The 27865-nt window shown below is 35.3% G+C and overlaps 1 pseudogene; it reads left to right on the forward strand.

Annotated features, from left to right (window-relative positions):
- Positions 1-1056: 1056 nt before the first annotated feature.
- Positions 1057-27865, forward strand: part of LOC105236291 — a 178537-nt pseudogene continuing 151728 nt past the window's right edge.

Genomic DNA, 27865 nt, shown 5'->3' on the forward strand with positions numbered 1-27865 from the left:
GAAAGTAAAGAGTTAGTGATGTCATCTATGAATACTAGGCAAACAGTGTAGATACTCCTGAACAGCATCTTCCTTGAATCATCAATTAGGCGTAATATTCTAGACTAGAAGTTTAGAAAAATAATTATTGCCCAGTTGTTGAAAGTTGCTTAGTATAATGGAATTAACACAAACAAATCTCCCAAGAGACTCATGCATAAAAAACAGTATCAATGAGTAGTTTAACATTATGTCACTACACAGACTTGCCCAGTATTAGAGGATTTAGAAAACTTGAATTTGTAACCAAGGAGTTACTTGGTATATATGAAATCACAACAGAGAAAGTAGATGTCCTTTTTCTATCTAGGATGAATTACCCACCGCTATAACAGAGCATTAAGCTCCAGTGATTAGAAAGTGCTTGTCCTCCAGGTCAGGCAGAAAGGAATAGAAAGATTATGATGTTTATATTTTCAGCTTTTGTAGAGGACTGAAAAGGGAATGACTTTCAATGACATGCATTGGTCATACCCTGTAATTGACTAAGTAGTCCGTACTTTAATTGGCTAAAGTTCTGACCCCGAAATTTAGGAAACATCACACTGAGCAGAGTTCATGGAGGTATATTTTATCAGGGAGCACAGTATGATTTTATTCTCATTGCTCTAACGTGAAGACTCTTTCTTAGACTTATATCCCTTTTGGCTCTGTCATGGTTATATCTGCTCTCCCTAACTAATGCCTCTACAGAGATAACTTACTTGGGAATTTTGTTCCTGAATGCTTCCATTAAGTCAATCCATACATATAGTACACTGGTTCTCTAACTTTGGTGAATACAAAAATCATCCAGAATATGTAGTAAAATTTCAGATTCCTGGAAGAAACTTCATAGTTTTTCATTCTAAAGGTCAGGAATCTGAACTTTTAACAAGCACCTCAAACAATTTTCAGTGAGCAGTCCAAGAACCAGGATTGGTGAAAAACCCTCACATAATGATTTCATTGAATCTCAGAGTGTGCATCAATCCCACTTCCCTTTGATGTTGGCTGTACTAGTGTCCATCCCCATAGATGCCTAACTGGGTTATACTGGAGCTAATGATCTGCCCAGAAGGTCACGTGGTGCGCCCTGGTACAGTCACTGGTATGTCTAGCCAGCACATGTTCTGACGGTGAGGGCAATTATACTCATTATTGTAACTGAGTGGTTAACATTTCAATATTACCTCTGCTAATAGCAGCTCTTGGTCCCTCTGTTTCCCAAAGGAGCATCCTTTCTGACTTGCCTCTGAAATAAACTTACTTTTTTCTCTCTCTGGGGAAATATTTCTACTCAGATATCCCAAGAAGAAAGACAGATTTTTTCCAAGTCAATAACCAAGATACAGTCTTATGATTTCTTTATAGGTAGGGTTGACCTATTCACACATCAGTGGCCAAAGATTGACAATCAAATAACCCAGTTTCTTCCTAACGTGTCATGGCTATTTGGGGCCCATTATGCAAACCTTGAAACAAAAATTCCTCTACAATTAACATGGGATATATATATATATATTATATACATATATATATATATACACACACACACACACACATATGTATATAATATATATGTATATATATATATATAGTTTAGAATTTAAGACTTTTTCTTAAGAATTTCTTAATAATTAAGAATTTTTCTAAATAGGAGTTGCCAAAAAACAGAGAATTGTATTAGGAGAAGCAGAAGATTGCTTTGTTCTCTTCTGTTTTGTGTCACAGAAAGAAAAAGTTAAGCATTTACCTCTCTGGCATAATAAGATGTAGTTCAGTGAGGGTGAAACATGGTGGGAGTGCATAAGCTATCAAAATCCCATCCAATCTAGTGAATCTATTTATTTGTTCTTTTCCTATGTTTAGATGTGGCAGTGATAAATGGTATTTCCACACAATACAATGCCTGTAGCTGGCACTGGGACCATGTTTTGTAATGAGCTAGGTATAGCCATATAGCCGTTTACTTTCAAATCTTGGCTACTGTTCTATTTAACATAGACCTTGAAAGAAAGAACATTTAATTAATAATTGTTTAAGCATTTTTCTTAAATGTGGTTTTAAAAAGCCGTGTTCAGAAAAGTCTAATTTATGCTATAAATTATGTGTATTTAACTTGATTTCAACAATCTATAGTGTTTTATATTATAATATCTGCTCCTAAATCTCCCTTCTTCTTTTCTTGCTTTTTAGATTTCAGCCTTTAATTTAAATTGTTACTTTAACCTGCTCCATCTGCTTATCCAAAGCGATTATTTTTATGATATACTTGGAAGCAGTTGCATATCCAAATGCTAATTAGGCATACATATATATTTACATATATATTTATAAATATATATATATTAATTGAGGTAAGATTGATGTATAACATTATATTGCTTTCAAGTGTACCACATAATAATTTGATCTTTGTATATACTACAAAGGGTCACCACAAAAGATCTAGTTCCCACTCATCACCATACAATTGACTCCCTTCTCTCATATTGCTCAACCCCAATTCCCTTCCCTTCTGGTAACGACCAATCTTCTGTGTCTATGAGTTTTGTTTTGATTGTTTTGTTTTTTATATTCCACATAAAAGTGAAATTATGTGGTATCTCTTTCATTGTATCATTTATTTCACTTAGCATAATGTCCTCAAGTTCTATTCATGTTATCACAAGTGTCAAGATGTCATTCATTTTCATGGCTGAGTAGTATTCTGGTGTGTGTGTGAGAGAGAGAGACAGAGAGACAGAGAGAGACAGAGAGAGTATAATCACATCTTCTTTATCCATTCGTCTGTTGATGGACACTTAGGATGTTTCCATATGTTTGTTATTGTAAATAATGCTGCAATAAACATAGGGGTGCATATATCTTTTCAAATAAGTGTTTTCATTTTGTTTGGATAAATATTCTGAAGTGTAATAAATGGATCATATGGTAGTTCTACTTTTAATTTTTTGAGGAACCACCATACTGTTTTCCACAGTGGCTGCACCAGTCTACACTCCAACCAGCAGTGTATGAGGGATCTCTTCTGCAAATCCTCATCAATACTTGTTATTTCTTACCTCTTTGATAATAGCTATTCTAACAGTTGTAAGGTGATATCTCATTGTGGCTGTGATTTGCATATCCACAATGATTAAAGACGTTGAACATCTTTTCATGTACCCATTGACCATCTATATATCTTCTTTGGAAAAATGTCTATTCAGATCTTCTGCCCATTTTTAAATTGGATTGTGTTTTTTTTCACTATTAAGTTGTTTGAAGTTCTTTATATATTTTGGATATTCACCTTTTATCAGATACATGGTTTGAAATTTTCTCTCCCATTCAGTAGGTTGCCTTTCCATTTTGTTGATTATTTTCTTTGCTATGCAGAAGCTTTTTGGTTTAATGTTGTCTCACTTGTTTATTTTTTCTTTTGTTGCCATTGTTTTTGGTGTCAAATCCAAATATTATCACCCAGACTGATGTTAAGGAGCTTACTGCCTATGTTTTCTCCAAAGAGTTTTATGCTTTCAGGTCTTACATTCAAATCTAATCAATTTGAGTCAATTTCTTTTGTGTGGTGTAAGATAGAGTTCTGGTTTCATTCTTTTGCATGTGTTTTTCCAGTTTTCCCAACACCATTTAATGAAGAGACCATCCTTTCCTCATTGTGTATCCTTGGCCCAATGTAAGCTTGGGTTTTTTTCTGTGCTTTCCCTTCTGTTCTATTGATCTGAGTGTCTGTTTTTATGCCAACTTCATACTGTTTTGATTGCTATAGCTTTGTAGTAAAGTTTGAATTTAAGGAGCACGATACCTCCAGTTCTGTTCTTCTTTCTCAAGATTGCTTTTGCTATTTGGTATCTTTTGTGGTTCCATTCAAATTTTAGAATTATTTGTTTTAGTTCCGTAAAAAATATCATTGGAATTTTGATAGGGATTGCATTGAATCTGCAGTTTGCTTAGGTAGTATGGACATTTTAACAATATTAACTCATCCAATCCATGAGCATAGAATATCTTTTCATTTATTTGTGTCTTCTTGAATTTCTTTCATCATTGTAATCTGTCCTGGAGAATGGTCCATGTGCACTTGAGAAGAATGTTTGTTATTGCTTTTGGATGTAATGTTCTGTACATATCTATTAAATGCATATGATTTAATGTGTCAGTTAAAGCTGCTCTGTTTGGGTAAGCCCCACTGCTCTGTCTTCCAGGTCATTGTTCTATTCTTTTTCATCTAGTCTACTGTTGAAACCCTCTATTGTATTTTTCAGTTCAGTTACCTGTGACTTTTGTTTGATACTTTCTTGGATTTTTTTTTCCTTTTCTTGACGTTCTCACTGTGTTCATTCATTCTCCTGAGATTGGTGAGCATCTTTATGACCATTACTTTGAACTCTTTATCAGATAAGTTACTTATCTCCATTTCATTGAGGCTTTTTCTTGAGGTTTCATCTTATTCTTTCATTTGGAACATATTCCTCTGTTTCCTTACTGTGCTTGACTCTCTCTCTGTTTCTATGTATTAGGCAAAACAATTACCTTTCCACAGTCTTGAGGGAATGGCCTTGTGTAGGCAACAAACCTTATCATTCAACCTTGCTGCAGCTCTTGGTTATCTCTCAAGCCTTTGTGATTTTCTAAGCTGCTTGATTTATTCTTGATAGTTCCCAGTTGTTGAAGGTGTGCCAAGCTCTTGTCAGTGTTCCAAAGGAAAAGATCTCAGTCAGCACTGAGTTCCAATAAGTTGTAGGCTTATTGGAAGTCAATCTCTCAAGCAGGGGCTTTTAAAGTATGCAAATATGTATATAGTCCTGTAAGACTACAGTCATAACCTCTGCTGGCCTTCAGACCAGGTGATTTGGATGTATCTCCTTGGCGACAAAAGTTGGGGCTCCAGACAAGTATATAAGCTCTGCTTAGGTACCAGTGAAACCCATAGAGGCCAAGGGAGAATGCAACAATGGCATCCCTTGACCTGAGATCACCTTAGTAGCTCCTAGGTGTATGGTAAATCTGATTCTTGCCCCTCAGCCTGAAGCTCCAGGACAAGTAAATAGGCCATTTTCACAGGAAGACTGGGAGTGTGTTCCAGTCTGTTGTCTGTGTTGTGCCCTGGGGGGTGGTAGCTTGCCAAGAACTGTCTTTCTGATTGTTTTCAGAAACTGTTCTGTGGTGCCCAGAAACATAGCCTTCTCCTACCCACCCCTCCCACCTCAGCCACCTGAGTCAGGTGATCAAAGGGTGCCCCCTGTATAGATTAGAGAAATCTGATGGCTTTAGTAAGCCCACTGGTGCTAATAAGGTGCAGTGAAAAGGCAAAAAATGGTGCCAACCGGTGCCTTTGTCCCCAGAGGAACCCAACTGATCTCTGCACCCCTGGCAGGTGCTTTGAGATTAGCTAATAAATCTTCATGTATGGTCCAGGTGTTTTTCAAACAGTTGCTTTTGCACTGGTTCCCAAGGTGAATGAATCTGTGCATGAGCCCTTTAAGAGTGGACTTTCCATTCCCCCACAGACTTTTGGCTTTCCTGGATTTAAGTCCCACTGGTTTTCAGAGCTTGGTGTTTTAAGGGATCATCCCTCCAGTGTGGGTTCCAAGGGCTGTGGTGTCTGATGTGGGGGAACAAATGCCTAGGTCCTCAGGGATAGGCTCTCTATTTGTGATATCCATCTTGATTGTGGGTCACTATGACAGGGATGAGGTTTTTGGCAAGACTGTGTCTCTGGTTTTCCTAACCTTCTCAATGTGGTCCTTTTATCCTTTTTGTGCAGGAGGTGTTCAGCTAGTCATTAGATTTTCCTCGGAGGGAATTTCTGTATGTGTAGCTGTAGATTTGGTGTATGTGTGGGAGGCGGTGTGTTCAGGATCTTCTTACGCTGCCCTCTTGAACCTCCCTCTCTCCACTCAATGAGACTTATATTTATCTCGATATTTTGTGCTTTAAAATTCCGTCTGATAACAAAGGGACATAGTGTAGGAATGCATACTGAACATTCATATATGTGTGTATTTTTTTTTCCTGGGGGCAAATAACATTTTAAAGAGAGAGATAAAACTGTTAAAAAGGATACAAAACAAAAACAAAAAGAAACCTACAACATTTTTGTGCATTTTGAAAATCAAACAGTAGCCTAAAAGATATAACCATAAGGGTAAAACTAAATTTTTTTTCTAGGAAAGGTTTTTTCCAAGAAACTTCTTCCTTCTTTTATCTTCTATTCTAACAGTTCCTTGGAGCACTGCGGTTTGTTTCTGCTCATTGGTTTGAAGCTGACAGCAATATTTTAAACTCTTTCATCAGTGTGCTATGCACTTTTTTCCTTTTTCATATATTCATCATCATAATTTTGAAGTCTGGGTATTGAAACAGTTGTAGGACATGACTGAATGGGTTTCTTAAAATTCCCCTGAAGGCACTGTTGCTCTGATGTGGCCGATGGTGAACCTGGACTCATTGATATAATGGTATTTGAGCTGGGTAGTAAACACTGACTTTAATCAAGATGCTAAATGTTCTTCAGATTAAATTGCTTTCCAGGGTTCTCTGATTTTATAGAGTCGGAGTGGGTATATGTTTCTCTTTTGTAGTTTCATTCCCCTAGATGCTGATTTCTCTTAACTCTCAAAGCTGTAAAAGAAGCTAAGACAAAAATCTTGCTATTTACCTAGTGATCATTTTTTGTTTTGCAATGTGAAGCACATCAATGTTAGTAACAGTGAAAGAAAAGAAATGTGCTCTAGTTTTTCCTTTTCATTATCATTTCCTTTGAACATAAAGGAGGAATATCACACAAAAGGCAAATTTTGTTGCTAGCCATGTGATAACTTATCTAAACAAATGCATGTTGGTTGCTTGAATGCCGTCACCTTAAAAGGCAACACTCCGTTTCACTCATGCTGCAGTTGCCCTGGGTAGCTTTGATCCAAAATTTTAGAATTATTTTCAGAACCAGAGGCAGGTATGTATGCTTTCTTTCTATTTTCCCTTCCATTATTTCCTTCCTCCTTCCCACCATCCTTTCTTCCCCTTCTTTCTGCTTCCTACCATTTCTTTTGTCCTTTCATTCTGTTTTCTTCCTGGTCAGGCACCTGGAGGTAAAACTCACAAAAGCACAGGAGCTTCCCTAACATTGAGACTCCCTTGAGTTTTTAACTCTGACACTTGTTCACCCCGAGCCTCCAGCAATTCATCAATTACAGTTTGTGGTCCTACCCTGGTATTGGTACCAGTGGAGGTTTTTGCTCTGGCAATTTATGAATCTCTGCATCACCTCTTTTTCCAATTTTGGGGAGCAGCAGCTTCCCCCATGACCTTAATTCTCTGACAAATTTGGGTATTTGAAAGTAGTTGATTTTTAGTTCAGCTTTTGTCTTTTGAAGATGGGAGTGACTACTTGCCATTTCCTTACAAGCTGGACCAGAAACTGGCAGCCTCTGAAGCACACTTTTAATGCATAAGAAGTTGCAAGACTCCTTTAAAAGGAATCTTATACATATTTTGTTTTCTATCATTTTTAGCTATCATTATTGCTATATTTAATACACCATATCTCTTTGATGTTGGGGCTGTGTCTTTTCAGATTTCAACAGTCTTGAAATCATGATGTGCTGTCTTACAGTTGTTTTGCATATGATTCCTGCTGTTTCTGACCTTGACTCAACTAAAGAAGCCCGGATGCTGTTAGGGTAAGACCTCAGCAATTGCCCTCTCCACCACAGACCTCTCAGGTCCTCTCTATGCAGTCCCTTTGTACCAACTCCCTTCTGTCAAACACAAACATTAACATCCTTGAGCTTACTTTTATACCAGGCAAGAACACTGAAAGGCAACTAAGATTTCGTTGGGCCACTATGCAGTTCTGGTATCTACTGGCTGTCATGGCTCATCCATCCAGAATTCTCTTTCTGTGTATATCTTTCTGTCTCTTTCAGGTTCTCAAGTTAGGATAGGGAACCCTTCTGGAGCCAGAGAATCTTTGAAAGAGCTTTTCTAGTAAGTACAAAATAAAAAAAATAAATCAAATAATAAGAAAACATTTTGCCATAACCTAATTGGCAGCATTACTTCTTTTTTCCTGGTAGCTAAAATGGTGCGGTACAATCGATAGCAACTTATATCTGGTCAAATGATCCAGTGATTTGCTGCAGCCACTTCTTGTCCTGACTCATGAAGTAGAGTGTGTGCATCTCTTCCCAACTCTATTCCCAGTGACACCAAGTTGGTGGCTCGAAGTTAGCAATGGTAGGACTTTTAACACCACGCAAATTAGTAAATGTTAAAAATCAACACCTCCTCCCCAAGTTGTTAGATATTTCCTAGAAGACCACTGATTCTATGACTGAGTTACAGTTTTCACTCTGGAAAAGAATTGTTTGTGATTGACTTCAGAAAATACAAACTTGCAAAATTTAAACGTATTTTAGAAGTTTATATACCTTACCATATATTGGCATGGACCAGCCACTGATGAAGTTAAATGAGATTACCACATTTAAAAAATATATACTATTTAAGTTGATAACAACATCAATAAAACTCTACTTAGTTTATTTCTCTTTCTTTGTTGAATGTTAAGCTTAAATGTATTTTAAGAATGTTTTTCAATAAAATAAAGTTGAGTTTATCATTTGTAAAAAAGAACCCATAATGACTTCTTTGGACCTTTCACATTTATAGCAATTGGACATTCTTAGACTTTTAGCTAGTAGTTAAAAGATTTTTATTTAGGAAACTTTGTAAAGTTGAAAAACTTTTTTCAAAGAGCAACAATTTTTTTTAGCTAATATTTTTCTCTTGGACTATTATTAAACCATGACCTTAGAAGGACCAGTTCCTTTTTCTTCTGAGATCTAGCAATGAGGAAGCAATCTTCTGTTTATGGTACAAAAGAAATAATGTCCTCTGGAGAACAGCAGGTGAGAGACTGTCACTTTCAGTAGGGTCCAGTACAAATGAGTTATTAGGACAGAAGTTTTATGTACACCTTCAACTGAAAGAGCAAGTAGAAATGATTTCATTAAAAAAATTATACCTAAATCACTCCTTAAGTCTATACATTGCTTTAAAATTTTTGTCTAGGTCAAGTGGATATTCTTGGAAAAGTTATCACTCATTTTCTTTTCATCTTGGAGGTTTTTATTGTTCATCTATTTTAATTACTCATCGATTTTTTTTCTTTTTTTTTTTTTTTAAGATTTTATTTATTTATTTGACAGAGAGAGACAGCCAGTGAGAGAGGGAACACAAGCAGGGGGAGTGGGAGAGGAAGAAGCAGGCTCCCAGCAGAGAAGCCTGATGTGGGGCTCGATCCCAGAACGCTGGGATCATGCCCTGAGCTGAAGGCAGACGCTTAATGACTGTGCCACCCAGGCACCCCACTCATTGATTTTTTCTAACATATCTTCAGTGCTTAGGGCAATGGCTTATTCATTGTAGGAGTTCAAAAAACATTTAAGTGTATGAATATATGTGTGTATATCTATTTATAGTCTATCTTAATAAATTAATGACAGCACTCAGATGTAGGACATGACAAGAGGTGAGTATCCAGAAATTAAGGACACTTAATCAGGACTAAGCAAACTTCTGTTCCTGCTCAAGTTCAACTTTAACTTTGCTTTCTTTCACTACGGGTCTTTTCCAGTCCTATTTCTTGCATCCTTTCCTTCTTCCTTTGCTATTTTACTCACTAGCTTCTTAAATTACTTTTTTATTCATGCCACTTCTTTTCATAGGAATTGCTGAATAACACAGGCACGTGAAATATTGACCCCAATTCGTTACCTTCCTTCATATTGAAATGTATTACTACATTATGGGTCACAGAAATGATTGGTGAATAGAAACTGTTGTGTGGTTACATTTCTATGCATCCGCAGGTAAATACAACACATCATACTAGAAAGCAGGGAAATATTATCAAGAATTTCATCCACCGCCATTACCACTCAAGTAGAAAACCATTTCTGAAATGTCTAAAATGCTACTCTGACTGTATCATTGATAAATAAGTAATAAGTGAATTCTTCCTTTCTCCAAATGGCTTATAAATCAATATTTTGAGTATCAGATATCAATATAAAGTATTCCATAATTTACACATGGATATTTATCGAAATAAGTAGTAAAGATTAACTTTGTTTTATTTTTAAGGGTATAAATTTTTAATCTCTTGATTTAAATGATACTTGTAGAAAAATTTCATTCTGTTTTACTCATTCATTAATGTAAGTTTGTTCATTTTTTTTATATTTTAAATAAAGATCCATTATTATTCATGTGTTCTATATTAGGAAAAATCATCTTCAACACAAAATAATTTGTTTAGAAAAAAAAATTAATGTTTTAAAAGAAATGCATTTACATAGATAACAGAACATTTTTAAAAAAGAAATGCATTTACATAGATAACAGAGATAAACATATTTTGTTTGTAAGTATTCTGGTCTCTGCAGAAGATAGTTACTATATAGAGAGTTTCATTCATTTGAAAGACAAGTAGAGCTAGAATTTAAATGTAATTAATCACATGTTAACAAACATCAGACTTAAACCTCAAAGTCCATATAGGTTTCCACTGTAGGATGATGGAAAGAATGAACATGGTGAACAGGGGGGAAATATCCCCTCTCTCTCTTGCTCTTTTGTCAAGGGGGGAACTCTGAGCTTGGAGCTCGTTGCCTAATCAGGAAATTCCACACTTGAGCAGGCACTGTAAGGTGGTTTTTAATGTGAGAATCGAACCCATTTATTTCCTACCTTGATTCTATTTAAATTAGATTGACCCAAGAGAGAAAGATATAATTTGATTAGGTTGTAATTATTTTTTTTAATATTCATTCTAAAATTATGTGGCAATTACCTGTGGAAAATATAAAGTGTTTACATCTGTTAGTACTTTGGAGATTAAGCCTGAAGTTATTCTCCAGGGAAGAGTCACCAAGAAGCTTTGGCAGATTTTTTTTTCCCCTTTAAATTTCTAGCCCTTCACTCAGAAAGTCTTGCAAGACATATTTCTGAAATAATTTCTAGGGTTGTGAAATGATTATCAGAAATGTAAAAAAAATGACCGTAATTCAGCAGCTACTCTGCTGAGATCAAGGTCATGGTGTCCATTGTGAACGCTTCTTTTAAGGGGTGGGATGTGGGAGTGCTGCTACTAATCTCTTGATTAAATAAATAAAAATAAAAAAATAGAAAAGTTTGCAAAACTCAATGATGTTTGTTAACTCAAAAGTGCAATACAACACACCGATTTATTTGCAGTCATTCTCATATAATTAGATGATATTGCTTATATTCAAAATTCATAAACTCCTAGGGAGCTTTAAAACATTAAAATGTTGCTAACCTGAATATAAATTTTTCCCCCTTCACAGCCAGTTCTTCCCAAGGAATTTGAGGGAGAAGGTCACATTTGCCCAATAAGGCTGATTTTACTTGAGTGGATGTAAAAACCTATCTCAAAAAGCTCTTGAGATGTAATTTAGAAGTTTTTAAGAAGCAGCAGCAAACACTTACCAGTAGTGCTGAAGGACCCATCTTTTCTTTTAAACACCTGAAATCAGCAGCCCTATTATAAAAAGGAGCAGACACTTGCGTGATTATGTTCAGAGCACCAGCAAAAAGAAAGTCATTTTAAAAATCTGGCTCTAAATATAAATTCTAAAGATAAAAGTAATCAGAGAAGGGTAACTGATTCCAACATTCTGAACTGACTATAAAATTAGTAGAAATAAATTTGTCTTATAATTTGTGTGTTGCTTACACACAAATGAGGTAAGGAATTTAATCTGACGTATCTGTCCCTAGAGAGAGAGATCTTTCCCTTCCTCAATAGCTTCCATGTAATCCTATCACTAAACACTGGTTTCAGGTTTCTGAAGTTAATTGTTTCCATTTAGTTATTTCAGAAATACATAGACTCTATAAAGCTTAAATAATTATCAAATATGAAGATGTTGAGTCAAATCAAGTCCAATTAATTAGATCTAGAATACGATACATAGAAGGATCAAAAAGATTCCAATTGTCTGAGCTAATGTTAGGCTGCTAATTTAGGTCAACTTAGGATAGAGAAAAAAAATATGCACCACAAACATCAGTTAATATAATGAATAGCGAGCAAAATATTCAAAATATTATAAGGTAGACAGAAGAGTTAAAAAGCATACACTTGGGATCAGGAAAAACACATTTGAAATTCAAACCATTTCCCCCACTCACAATGTGATTTTTGAAATGCTTCTTATTCTTTCAAATGCTCAGTTTTTTCATCTGTAAAATAGGATACTAAAATAATGACAAACATTCAGTTTGTCAAACTTTATAGCAATGGCTTTGCTTCTAAGTTCCTCAGAAAAAGTAGCTCTTGGTAGAGTTTTTAAGATGGCACATTTCAAAGAATTAAAGTTCCATAGTTGCAATTTTACAAAGATTTTATGATCATTTAATTCTATAAGCTAGCAAATAACTCACATTTTTTTTATTTTTAAAGACATTTATTTATTTGAAAGAGAGAGAGTGAGTGAGGGAGAGAGAGAGAAAACAAGCAGGGGAAGGGTCAGAGGGAGAGGGAGAAGCAGACTCCCTGCTGAGCAGGAAGCCCGATGTGGGGCTCGATCCCAGGACCCTGGGATCATGACCTGAGCTAAAGGCAGCTGCCCAACCACTGAGCCACCCAGGCTCCCCAATAACTCACATTCTTATTTGAGTGGTAAAATAATGGTTACTTTTATACCTTTCAGATAAATCTTCCCTTGGAATTGCCCAACACACATATACGTGTGTGTGTGTGCAAACATGCACACGTACACATGTGCACTCTTCAAGAAATGACATATCACAGCTGTGTACTTTTATAATGTTGGTTGATACTTTAAGAAATTATTCCTAATAAGAAAGTATGTTTAGATTCAAATCTATAACATATCTGCTCTGGATCAAGTCACAAAATGAATCCTGTAAACATAAGTATTCAACTTTTTTTTTTGATTTTGGGTTTCGGTTTGGGTTTTTTGTTTTTTGTTTTTTCCCCTGTGTTTTCTTTGACTCTTCTTTGTTTCTATGAGGAAAATGACACCATTTTTCAACATTATGTTCACATCACAATTTGACAGATCTTATTGCTACATCGACATTTTAATGCATCAATTTTTAAAGAGGATCTATGCCTTTCCAATAGATGCTACTGTTTTTCCCACTTGATCTTGCTGGTTTTGCTGCTTACTTACACTACAAATTCATTGAATCTGACTCACAGATATATTTTGCTTGGTAGGAAAATTGGTGTGTGTCTCTGTGTTCCTGTTTGCAAATATGAATGTACGAATAAACAAATATATATGTGCGAGCTGTTTTTAGTTGGGGCATGTGTTCTCTAGTTCAACACAGGCCCTGCTGTTCTCTACTGCCTTGTTGTGAAGTGCTTCACACTCTGTCTTCCAGGAGCTGAGTCTTGGCTGCATCATTAGAGGTTTCCAGATTGATAGAATCATTTACTAAATAATGCTGCTGCCGAGTAGGGACACGATGGTTTTAGTGATCTTCAGCAATTTTTCTGCTTCTTTTTGCTGCTGCACTTACTGCTTAGATATATGGCAGGTATTTATTTTTAAAACAATGCAGATTAACTTCATGGACTAATAGAAATCTTGGATTCTATATAACAGACAGTTAAGTCTATGTACAAAAGGCTTTTATTCTTATGACATTATGTTTGCCAGCCAAAGAGTTAAATTTTGCTTTTAAAGTACTTTTAAAGGAGAAGTTCCAGCATTTCCAAATTCGTATGTGTGTCTAATATAAAAATGAAGAACTAAAGCTCACCAGTTTTGAACTAACAATTTTACATGCATTTGCCCTTGTGAAAACGTGCCATCACTATTGGTGCCTTGCAAGGGCACATTCAATCAATTCTAGTTATTATAAAGATGACAAGCAGATAGCGTCATTATTGCCATGCCTCGTGTGGACTTGTACTTGGTCTCTTTCCAAGAATAATTCTAAGAGTCAGAAGATTTTCAGGGGCGCCTGGGTGGCTCAGTCGTTAAGTGTCTGCCTTCGGCTCAGGGTGTGATCCTGGAGTTCTGGGATCGAGCCCCACATCAGGCTCGTCTACTGGTAGCCTGCTTCTTCCTCTCCCACTCCCCCTGCTTGTGTTCCCTCTCTTGCTGTCTGTCTCTGTCAAATAAATAAATTAAAAAATCTTAAAAAAAAAAGATTTTTAAAATATTTATTTTTAAATTCTGGCTCTTTCTTAAATAGCAATAGTAATTATAGCACAATATATCCTTTGAGTCTTACTGTGTAAGGAAAGAAAAGACTATATGCAAATATAAAAATATATTTATATATGTATATACATTTATTTATATATATGTATGTACATGTGTTTTTGAATATATATTTTTATAGACACATGTATGTATATGTATCTCTTGCATTGAATTGGAATTAAATCTAATGACTTATTATAGAAGCACAGATATTTGAAAGTTCTAGGAAGGTGGGTTGGAGAGGTTGGCGTTAGATCTGCCAAGAGATTGAAGGAATTGAAACAGAAATGCTGACAGTGGAATTTCAGACCCATGAATGGAGTCTAATTTTTATGTTTGGTCAATATAGAAGAGAATATTAACTATGTCAGTCTGATGGAAAAGCAGGGATTTCACACAGCATCAGAAATCGAGGTTGTGTTATCAGTTACTGGCTTCCAAGTAAACAGACCCAAGAAATGTGTACAAGGATAACAAGACTACAGCTTAGGTTTCAGGGTAAAATCTTAGTCTCTAGAGAGGGTGTTTGGCAGTCAGGCAGGGTTTCAATCCTCACCACAGGGTGGCGTAGAGAATGGGAAGCCAGTTGGTTTCTGAGGGCTCTGTACTATACGCTGGGCTGGATGTGGGTGATGAAGACTGCATTTGCAACAGGGGTGGAGAGAAAGTTTCAGCAAATGGAAGAGATGAGCTTCTTGGGACTGACGAGCCAAGAGTCAGGCCTCTGGGAGCATCGTGCCCAAAAAACCACATACAGGCTGAAGATGGAGGGGACGGAATGCCAAGCCCTCTAAGTGGTATACTCATGTACTAGGTCTGCTTCTTGTTATAGTCAGTGAGAGTTCAGAAACTGAGTCCAAACGGCCTGCAAATGGGGTATTAAGTGGAGCCTAATCATTGGGTAGCTGGAAAGAGCTAATATTCCTGGGTGAGATTTAGTATCTAAAACAATGAAGTTTAAACTAGGAATACTTAGATTAATAAATGCACATTTTTTTAAACTCATGAGTATCATTCTTTTATATAATTGCAGTCATAACTCCTACCTTACGGAATAAATGTATGTCTAAAATGTATATGTAAATAATTACTGTCTTAATAAATTAGCTTGTATTTTAAGTGAACAAAGAAACTCACTGTTTAAAAAAACATCAAACGGGGTCATCAGAAATATGAAGTTAGTCCTTCAATGTATGACTTCATCTTTTTATAGTAGTTTGCAATTTACGAGAAACATTTTTACTTCTGTTGTCAGCTGTGAATCCCATAACTCTGTAAGCTATACAAGTGAGTATAATTAGGTACAATTTTGGAAGGAGCAAGAGTGAGAAACATGTCCATTGTCATACAGCTTCTGAAAGTTAGCTCTAGACCTGGAACCATCAACCTTTCTCTCTCTCTCTCTCTCTTATCACACTGCCTCTATATTTTGTAAAAACGTGTTCTTATTTCCCATGTTACAGTGGTTGGGATTTTATTAGCAAGGGGAGACACCTTATTTGGTAACAGCCGTGGTTTGGTCCAACCTCTGGCAGGTGGCATAGCAGCTTGGAGCTTGGAGTATGTAACTCCCCCACTTGACTCCTCCCTCTGCACCCTTGTTACTCATGTTCTCATTCATTGCTCTGACACTGATTCCAGGCTCTGGAGAATCCTTCCTTAAGCTGTGTGTCCCTTCTCGATGGAGGTTTAACCGTACATAGTAGGGCAGCCTATATAATTGTCCATGAATGAGTAGGCTTGGTGGGCTTTTCCTTTCTTTCCTTCTAATTCTCTTGCTACCACATAGACTCCTTAGAACTCATTGCTTCTATTTCCCTACCATTCTCAAATAACAGACTTCCAAGCCTGGGTTCTTACCATGCCTCAACAGTTGAAGATGGACTGTGCTACACCTGGTTTTAGATGGGCCCATAGCCCTCCTTATTGCTAAGCTGCTCTGCTTGACTCAATGATTTCCATGTTTAATAAGCATACCTCAAGGATAGCCTCTGTGGCTTAAAATTTTTTATATTGTGCAAATTCGCCAGCAAAATGGACCACCTATTCATCTTTTTCTCCAATACTAGCCTTTAAGATAAATAAAATAATTATTCTCTCTTTTGGTTTAATTTATTCACTAAATTTGTGACCGGACACCTTTTTTTGGGAAAAAGTTTTATTATATTACTCTTTGAAATGTTACAGTGTAACATTTATAAAATAGGTTAAATGCAAATTGCGAGCTGATTTGCAGAAACAAGCTGCCACATACAAGAATGATTCCTTTGGGAGAAATTCATATCAGATTCCAAACAAATAATTCAGTTCTAAATTTAAAAAGAAAATCAACCTATTTGTAGCTTCAAGGTTGCTTGTATTTGGTTGTTTTGAAATGAAGCACACCTGCTTGACTCAAATTACTAGTACCGTACTTATCATTTTTTTTGACTATTGCAGCTGAGTTTACAAATACTACCCGTTCAATAGAAGTCACTTATAACACTGAGGTGGGTAAAGTGAAATACCATCACCTTAGAAACTTTAGTTGCTCCATCACGCTTTAGTTGAATTCACATATTGTGCTTCAGAAAGCAAGGTCTGACCTGTGAATTACCAGAATTCCCATAATAACCACGAATCATAATATATCTTGAAGTAGAATGTATTTGAAAAGAAATATGCCATTCAATTAAAAGAGTTTTGCATTGACATGGGGAAAAGAGAGAGGAAAGAAATTATTGGGATTAAATTCAAAACACAGGAGATTTTAGAAAATCATGTATATGACTAAAATTTTTAGAGAAAGGCTGTTACAGAAAAGGATACTAGTAGTTTCAGGAGAAAATAATAAAAAGAAGAACACAAGCAAGTCTGAATGTTGTTTAAAAATCCAAATGATAGAAGCAAATGGAGACATTTGGGTGATGATGAAAGCAATAGAGATGTGGGAATAAGCTACAAAATAATAGGCCAGCAGAAAAGAACAAGCACGAAACTTCCTTAATAGACAAGATATGACATTGATTGAGGAAATCCACTCTTCAGATATCTTCAGGAGCTTCATTTTTTTTTTTGAAAGCAGACAATCTGACAAATTTTTGTCTTGTCAATTTTATCTCTCACAAGCAATGAGAAAATATGTATGTACTGTCAGTGTTTAGATTGGAGAAGATTCAGAAGCATCATGATGGCTGTCTTTAAATAAAGGAAGATGCATTATGTGAAAAGGAGGTTACTTAGCCTAAGACACAATTCCAGAGGCTATAATTAAAACCAATGTAGAGAAACTCAAGGGGAGTTAAATTTAACTCAATAAATGCAATTGTTGATCTTGATTTATTCCTTATTAATGAGTAGGAATATGTAACAATGGAATGGGCTTTCCAGTGAAGAAGTAGAATGGTGGTCATGGATTTATTTGTGACTTGAAAGTCCAAATAGGTGAAATCTCTGAGCCTAAAGGACACTGATCTTTATTAAAAGAGAAGAAAATTCTGCTATTACTACTAATAATAACTAAAGTTTATTGAATGCTCACTAATAAATCATGCACTATTTTAAACCCTTTATTATTAACTTATTTGAGCAGAGTGAGGGTCACCAAATAATTGACAATAACCAAAAGCAAACTGATACAGGATGCTGCTTGAGAAGATCATGTCAAGAACTCTAGAGAAAAAAAGAAAAGATGTCAATATTGGCTGTTTGAGCTACATAAAAGGACATGGAGTGGATCCCTGGAACTTTGCTAAGATATTGGTAACTTAAAGAAGGCACTTTCAATATAATATTGAGAAGAGTCTAAACAAACATAGAAGTTGGGAAGGACCCTGGCTATAATAATTACAATTCAAGATTTCAGATCAATAATCAAAGGTGGTAGAGAGTTACAGGAAGATAATTAGGACATTGGAATTTTAAAAAGGCTTTTTGGGATTAATATACCCAAGTAGAATAAATGAACTCAATTGGCTTCTATCACATTCTATACATATTTCCTTCTAACAGATACTACTACTTATATGTCTAAAACTGAGTGTATGAGATATGGCTATTTCTCTTAGCATCATATTTGACTAGATACTATGTCATTATTTACTTGCATGATCACTGAAAATGCATCATTTAAATATTTTAATCTAAATAAGCATATTGTAGATGATGTTTTGCCATCAGCACTTGGCTTTACTTACAAGAAACAGAAACTCACTCTGACTATCACAAATTGAAAACTGAGATGGGACTTTTGTAAACAATCAATGGGCATTATCAATGTTATTCATGGATAAGTAATCCAGTACAAGGGAGTATCATAGGAGCTGAGTTTAAGAAATCAAGTAGCTGGAAGCAAATTCTTTTTCTTTGTCAAAAAGCTAATTTTTTTTCATATAACTAACTTATTTAACTTCTGTTTTATGAACATTTCAAACATAGAAAATAACTGGAAATAACAGAAGTGCTTTGTGCTGTTACCTAAAGAATCATCTTAATAGAAGTAGATTGCCTATATACACTTAAAGATATAAATGATGACAGTCACCACTTATATGATTAATAGTAGCACACTCAAATATATTTTTTTCACTAGGCAAATTTTTTTTTAAGATTTTATTTATTCATTCGGCAGAGAGACAGCCAGCGAGAGAGGGAACACAAGCAGAGGGAGTGGGAGAGGAAGAAGCAGGCTCATAGCAGAGGAGCCTGACGTGGGGCTCAATCCCAGAACTCCAGGATCACACCCTGAGCCGAAGGCAGATGCTTAATGACTGAGCCACCCAGGCGCCACTTCACTAGGCAAATAAAATCTCTACTTCTCATAATGTCTTTTCTTTAGAGACCACATATACTTCAATTATTCCTCTTGAGGTTCAAAAGTTTTAATTTGAAATATCCTTTTTTTCTTTTTTGTTCCAATAGGTGACACACAGCATTTGCATCATCTTAGGTTCTAAACTACACCCAATATCTTGTAAATACTTAAACATAAAATGATGTCTTAACAGAATTTTTAGTTAGTAGGTGTGTGGAATGCTGATTTCCAAAGGAGGATGTCAGAATTTGTGAATAATTTTACATTGGTATTTAACTGCTCAATCTCAACTCTTATTATACTGGTAGGATGCCCCTGTATAGAGGTAAGATTTTGAAATGCTAGAGATTAAATCATCTGACTTTGAACATAAATAAGTCATTCTGAGGTTGTGACAAGTCTTTTTTGGAAAACTTATTCAAACCACTATAACCTGTAATGAACAGAGATGCTCGCTAGAGATACGTACCTCCATTTCAGAAAAAAACAGTTAATGAGAAGTAATAAGTAAAAGAATAATTTTCAATAATCTCTTGTTTAAAGGAGTAACTAGAATAACTGTATAGGTTTTATTTTTGTTCTCCTCTGGCAGAAATACGATTGTTCATAATTCATTGTTTGTTTTTGGCTTCTGTGTTACTTTGAAGAAATGTTTTAGTATTTTATCCTTTAATCTGATTAAAGTTATCTACATAAAAACACAGCAAACAAAATATTTTATGATGAAATGTTGAAAGGATTTCCTTTAAAATAAGAAACAAGAAACGGGTTTCTGTTATCACATTTTTCAATTTTTGGTGTTCAGTGCAGAGAGGCAAAGAAAAAACTGTATGCAGACTGGAAACAAACAAAAAACCAACAACCAAAAACGTCTCAATATTTGCAGATCATATCATTGTGAATAAAAATAATGTGATAGAATATACAGATAATTTATTAGAATTTATAGCAGAGTTTAGTCAACTGTTAAATACAGATTTAATAATTACAGATCAAAAAGCATTTTATACAAATTTATATGAAGTTAAAAAATAATGAAAAAAATTAAACCCCATTTCAAATGTCAGAAAGAAAATACAAGCTGGGGCGCCTGGGTGGCACAGCGGTTTAGGCGTCTGCCTTCCGCTCAGGGCGTGATCCCGGCGTTATGAGATCGAGCCCCACATCAGGATCCTCCGTTATGAGCTGCTTCTTCCTCTCCCACTCCCCCTGCTTGTGTTCCCTCTCTCGCTGACTGTCTCTATCTCTGTCAAATAAATAAATAAAATCTTAAAAAAAAAAAAGAAAAGAAAATAGAAGCTATCTAGGAATTTATTGTACAAAAGCCAGAAAAAAATTATTGAATAAAATTGTATAAAATTCTTATAAAAATAAAAAACAATCTGGTTGAAAATTCTTTTAAAAAATGAAATAAATAAGGAATATACCAGGTTCATCGCTTGAAATATTCAATAATCAAAAAATACACATTTTGTCAAAATTGATCTAGGTGCAATGCAATCCTAATAAAAATCTAAAGTGTGTATATTTAAATTGATTATTTTAACCTAGAGCTTATATGAAGTGAAAAGAACCTAGAGTTATATAAGACAATATTAAGGAACACAATAGGGAGTCTTGCCCTACCAGGTATCAAGACTTATGATAAACTTATCATGATCAAAAGAGTGTGATTGTGGGGGCGCCTGGGTGGCACAGCGGTTAAGCGTCTGCCTTCGGCTCAGGGCGTGATCCCGGCGTTGTGGGATCGGGCCCCACATCAGGCTCCTCTGCTATGAGCCTGCTTCTTCCTCTCCCACTCCCCCTGCTTGTGTTCCCTCTCTATCTCTGTCAAATAAATAAAATCTTTAAAAAAAAAAAAAAAAGAGTGTGATTGTGGTACAAAGATACACAAATAAAGCAGAAAACAGACATGAAAGATACTCATGCGCGCGCGCACACACACACACATACACACACACACACAGAAAGTCATGGAAGTGGATCAAATGGGGAAAAGGTACTTTTTGACCTGTTCTGGAATGAATGGTTATATCAATGTAAAAAAAGGGAAGATTAAATTTCTTTATACCATTAACAAATAGCAATTCCAGGTAGATTGAAAACCTAAATATGAAAGAATAGTCTATACAATTTTAAGAAGATGCTATAGAAGAATATTTTCACAATTTTCAAAAAGAAATGGATGTTTTATCCGGACAAAAAAACAAAACAGAACAAAAACTCATAAAGAAGAGAATTGGTGAATTCACCTTACAAGAACTTCTTTTTTTTTTTTTTTTTTAGTTCATTTATTTATTTTAGAGAGAGAGCGCGTGTGCAAGTGGGAGGGGCAGAGGGAGAAGGAGAGAGAATTTCAGGCAGTTTAGGCACTGAGCTCCGGCCAGGACCTGAGGCTGATCTGACAACCCCGAGAACACGACCTGAGTTCTTGAAACCAAGAGTCAGATGTTTAGCTGACTGCGCCACCCAGGCACCCCCTACTTAAAAGAATTAAAAAAAAAAAAAAAGAATATCTGTGTATCAAAACATACAGCAAAACAGTATAAAGTCATGCCACATTTGTGACGCACACAAAACACTTTCAGAATATATAAACAACTTCAGGGAATCCATATAAGAAAAAGTAAAAAATTCAATAGTGGTATTGGCAAGAGATTTGTCCAGGCACTTCATAGAAGGGAAGGTCCTGTTGGGCCACAAGCATGTGAAGTATTAATCAAGCAAACGAAAACATAATTATTTTCTTATGCATACCTTCTTCATTAAAAAGCATGTGAACGACACACTTTCTAAATCAATAGAAGTTTGAAATTGCCCCTATTTCTTCAAGAATTGAATTTTGTAGATAATCAGTCTTCAAGTATTTTCTCTTTAAAGGTAAACTATTTTTTTAGTCTGGATGATTGTATAGTTTTTTCCACCTTTATAATTTAGAAATGTTAAAAGGCTATGACTTATTTTCCAGGTACTTTGTCAGGTGTTTGTACATATATAGATTTGAGTATTTTATACTTGGAAGTTGTTTAAAATATTTTTTTCTTTCTTTCTTTTTTTTCCCTATTCACCCCACATGGACTCTTCTATAAAAGATTTCCCAAATTAGCTCTTCCTATCTTTTTTATTTAATTCCTAACTTCCACCTCTTTTTGTTTTATTATTCTTTTAAGTTCAGAGAATTTCCTGGAATTCTCTTTTAATGTAATAATTTTCTATGCTGGCTTATTCAACCTAATATTCACTACTTTAAAAATGACAATAACAACCTCGCAATTATAATTTGCATTTCCAAGAACTCTTTCATTTTGTTACTACTCCATTTTCACAAGAGTCAGTTCTAGATTTACCAATGCAACATGCTTTCTAATTTTTCCCCAAACAAAAGAATTCTCTTCTTTTCTTGTAATGACGTTTTTATAAAGCATTATCTGCTCTCATTTCTCATTTTATCCTATTTGCTTCCATGCTGAGTGTTTCTATATTTCTGATTTTTTCCCCTTTTCTTCCTTGCATTTATATGAGAAGGTCTGTCCATATTAGCACTGGGAGAGAGTTGGGTCCTTATCCAATATTGTTATTACTGGTCAATTCCTTTTTTTCAGACACAAGTGTAAGCATTTGGATACACTATAAAATTTCTTTTTTTCTGTTAAGTATTAAGTTTTCTGGGGAGTGTTTGGCTTTGGGCAGAGAGAAATAGTTTTAGAACAGAGTTTTTCCTCTCTAGAAACAATCTCTTCTTATGTATGCACTGGCAGTCCAAAGACAGATAAAAAGCAGAGTCTTCCACTCTAACTGGCCACCTGGCTTATGTGAATTTCCATGTTTCCCCATTCCACCCAAAAAATTGTCTCTGTGAATTTATCCCCTGAGCTGTACAGATTTCTGGTCTTGAGCTGTAAGCAATGGAACAATGTCTGATTGTGACTAGGTTATGGAGAATGTTGCCAGGATTATCCAGCATAGAACTAGAGAGAATAAAGCTCTAACTCTGTACTAGGTGGTGAATTCTGGAGTCCTTAGTTGTATGTATATTTGGGTGATGACAGCAAGTTAGCCCAATCAGGTATTAACAACAAAGTTACATCGCAGGATGACAATCAAATTCTAGGCCAACATCCAAGAAAGGCATAGGAAATAAAAAGAAAGGGTTAAGTATAAAGAAAAAACAAACAAACAAGCATAGGCAGATCAATAGGTCTCAGGATACTTAAGATATTTCCTTAAGGGAAAGAATCAATTCCATGCGTAACCAGAATAAGACTTGTGGGTAGAGTTAGGAAAGTGATTGTATTTGAGAGAAGACTTAAGTGCAAATTAGAGCGTATGCTGAAAGATTGCATACTTTTTTTTTGAAGGGTTTTGTAAATTTTTTATTTTTTATTATGTTATGTTAGTCACCATACAGTGCATACTTTTAAAAAGATTTGTATTTGTCATAGGTACTTCTAGAATTTACAGTTGTTTGAGCAACACAGTTCTCCTGAAAAATGCCCTTACACTGTGGACAGGGTTTCATTTGTGCAAATTCTGATCACTAAAATTGTATCTTTGGAAATTAGAACCAACAGTCTTCTTTCAAGTTTTTTTTTTTTTTAAGATTTTATTTATTTATTTGATAGAGAGCATGGATGGAGAAAGCATGAGTGAGGGGAAGCAGAGGGAGAGGGAGAAGCAAACTCTGGTGCTGTTAATAGTAGCAATGCTATATCTAGATGCTAGGTTTTTTTTTAGAAATAGCCTTTAGGAAGAGATTTACTGAAGGTGCAGGAGCTCAGAAGTAAAGCTCTGACCTATTACTTCTTATCTTATGTTTTGTAGTGGCTGCCTAGATATTTTCCCCACTTTTAGTACTGCTTCTGTTCCAATATAATTTCCATTTCTGCTGACCAACCACTCTTAAGTTATAACTATAATCATGCTTTCCTTTTCCCCCAAATCCTCATTCCCATGTTTACTAAATCTAGACTAAATGACTTAACATGGTCCTCAAGGATCTTCAAATACAGCTTCCACATGTATTTTCAGTCTTATCTTTCAATGCATTCCTTGGAATCCAACCAAATTCATCTGCTCACACCCACTTCTATAGTTTACGCATTTTAACATCCCACTCTTTGCCTTTTATCTTACCATATCAATGTCTTATCATTCCATAGCTACTTGAAGGCCCAGAGCCGTGTCATCTTTTGTAGCTAGAAGTGGCTGCTGTAGGCTGTAGTCTTTCCTAATAACTGTTTAAAGGATATTGGATAGTTTCAGTCATATGTACTTTAATGGTCCCATCTTATGGTTATTTGGGCTTACCTTTATTTCCCATGTCTATTATTGTAAGGTCCTTCTCATTAAATCGTCAACTCATTTATTATACAAATTTGTATCTCTCACAGTTTCTTGCACTTGTCTTTTTTATAGTCATGCTCAGCAGATAATTATATGAATAAAATAGTGGTTAGTTTATAGAGCCTGCAAAAGACTTCTAGGATTAGTCTACGCAGCTGACAATCCATTTCAGGGTTATAAATAAGTTACCTAATCATATCTCCATCTAAATACACTCCACACATAATCTCAATAAGTCATCCCTCAATTTTTTTCATATAAACATATATTCTAAATAAACACATTCTACTTACCAGGAACAGATTATTTAGAAGAAAAACCTACTAGCTTTACTCCTATTTCTTTCTTTCAGCCTTATTGCTACTGTGAATATTAACTACATTAAAATTATTTTTACTATAGTTCTATCCTAAATGCTCTATTTCTACTGCTATAAGAATCCTGAAGACTTTAACTCTACAACATTATTACCTTCAACAGTCTCTGTTAGTTCTTCTATCGCCCACCTACTTCTGTATCCTGAACCTTATCCTTTGGGTCATACTGTATATAAAGTCCCTTAGAATAAATGGGTGACCAGAAAGGTACTTAGCTGGAAGAGGCTTGAGCTTATTGGGTACTGAATAGTGAGAACATCTGCTTATTTGCATTAAGTGAAATTTATTGATCTTTCTTCAAAAGCAGTATGGAATTTGGAAAACATTTTGGGCTAAGGTTTATAAGGAGTACAAGGATCTTAGAAGTTGATTTTATATACAATTAAAGAAAAAGTTTCTGTATCAGCCCTATGATTTATTAGCTTTGTGATCTTGCAAGGGTCAATGAACTTTCCCGAGTCTCAGTTTTTTCATCCAGCATCTGGGATAATGACACCTGGCCTTTGTCTTGTCAACACTTGAACATTTACTTAATTGCATAAAGACTCAGGATTTAAACCTAGAATAATTTGCAAATGTAAGATATCACTGAAGTGTTGATAAAGTGACATTTTTCTCATGTAGCATATACGCAAGTTTTTTTTTTCTTTTTTTATCAGAGCCATTTCGGTAACTCTGTTAAGAACTCTTTTTGGACTAATCCATAAACTTCATGTTCCTTTGCCAAAAAATGTTGCAACACATATTAAAAATTATTTAATCCCAACTTTAGGAGTATACACACATTCTACCGTTCTGATTTTAGAAGACGAAAAGGCATAAAATTTGGTATATTAATGTACATTAATCTCACGTTGGCTATGTCAATTTTTAGTTGCCATTTAGCTGAAGAAAAAGCACCAAGGAACTTTTGACCTGTTAATTTTTCCATGTTTAGAAATATGATTTAAAAATCTACTGGAAAGCATCTAGTATGGTAAATCACAGAGCTGTGTCCCCTTGGGGTACAGAGATGCATAGGAAATGGCCTCTGCTTTTCAGTTTTTAATCTAATAAGACAATTGAGACATTATCCACACATAGCTATTTACATATTATGTGGTGTGTGTGTCCTTTCTTCCAATCTTTTCTTCCTTCCTTCCTTCCTTCCTTCCTTCCTTCCTTCCAGAGAACATCAAAATCAATGGGAGAAATTTGAATAAGGAAAATCATTACTCATTGAGATAATCAAAAGATGTCATTTAAGCGTAAAGATTGCAATAGAGGCAAGAGTGAGAAAGGAGTAAAGGCCGGCATAAATAAAGCATTGTAGACAGAATAGGGAACACATGTCTCTGGTACGGTGAAAAGTACAGTTTGACTGGAACAGATGTGTCAGAAAGGTAACTGCTCTTAGAAGAATTGAGAAAAGAATAGTTCCATTTTTGAGAATCTAAAGAATATAAGGTCAGATCTCCCTCCTGAATGCCTTATCCATTGATCCAACTAATTTCTAGAAATCTTTATGGTATGTTTCACCTCAAATTCATCATATTCAAAAGACAAAGGGAAATGATTATAGTTTTTGAGAAGGGAGTTACCTGGTGACTGAGAGAAAGGAGGAATGTGGTAACTTTATTGTTAGAGAGTAATATTTGAAATTGAGAAGTCCCATGTATTCTTCTTTACCTAAAATAAGGAAATGTGTAGACAGCATGGGAAAGGTTAGTATCTTCAGGAAACAGTCACACACAGGAGTAGAGCATGATGGATGAGCTCAGAAAGACTTTGAAAAAAAGTTTGATAAAGGCAGCAGGGATGAGAGGTTTGTGGCCAGAGATCCTACTGGTTAACAGCAATATAAAGAGTGGTGTCCTACAGGTGGGAGAGGACGGTCCCTGGGATGACATAGTGTAGTGCTATGTGATGGGGGTCAGAGGATGAAAGGATGGGTTCACTGAGGGGATATGAAATGTAAGCATCCATGTACGGTGAAGCACAGCAGAGAACTTTAGTGTATTATTTTGATTAGAAAAGATATTGATTTAATGATTAGTGATAGAAAGGAAAAAAGAGTACAATTATTATGTTGCATTATTTAAAACTTTTTTGTAGCACAAAAGTGACTTTTAAAATTATACCTATGGAGAACTAAATAAACCTTCCTCTGAAAGGACATCATATTGGCCAACAGACCCCTGAAAAGATATTCAACATCACAAATCATCAGGGGAATGCAAATCAAAACCACAATGAGGTATCACTTCATACCTGTTATAATGGCCATCAACAAGAAGACAAGAGACCTGTTGGTGCTGGTGAGGATGTTATGAAAAGGAACCCTTATACACAGTTGGGGGGAATGTAAATCGGTCCAACCACTATGGAAAACAATATGGAGGGTCCTCAAAAAGTTAAAAATAGATCTAGAGTGCAATCCAGCAATTCCACTTCTGGGTATACACAAAGAAAATGAAAACAGGATTTTGATGAGATATATGCACTCACATTTATTGCAGCATTACTCAAAATAGCTAACATATGGAAACAACCCAAATGCCCATCAATGGATGAATGGATGAAAAAGATGTGCTACATTTACACAATGGAATATTATTCAGCCATTAAGAAAGGAAGGTATCCTTCCATTCGTGACAACATGGATGGACCTTGAGCACATTGTGCTAAGCAAGATAAGTCAGAGAAAGAAAAGTAGTGAATGATATCACTTATATGTGAAATCTAAAAAGCTTAAACCTGTAAAGGATAGTAAAATGGTGGTTACCAGGGGATGGAAGGGAAGGAAAAGAGTGAAGGTTTTAAGGGTACATATTTGTAATGAGTAGTAAATAAGCCATAGAGATCTAATGCACAATATAACGAATATGGACAATAATATTGTACTATAATTATGTAATATGATAAATATCTCTACCTCAGCAATCATTACAATATATAAATGTATCAAAGTAATGCCATGCTGTGCACCTTAAACTTATACAATGTTCCATGTCAAATTTATTCAATTAAAAATGATACCATGGAAAAACTTATGTTTAGAAACATAAGGAAAGGAA

The sequence above is a fragment of the Ailuropoda melanoleuca genome, chromosome 14 (assembly GCF_002007445.2).
Source record: "Ailuropoda melanoleuca isolate Jingjing chromosome 14, ASM200744v2, whole genome shotgun sequence".
NCBI classification, from domain to species: Eukaryota; Metazoa; Chordata; class Mammalia; order Carnivora; family Ursidae; genus Ailuropoda; species Ailuropoda melanoleuca.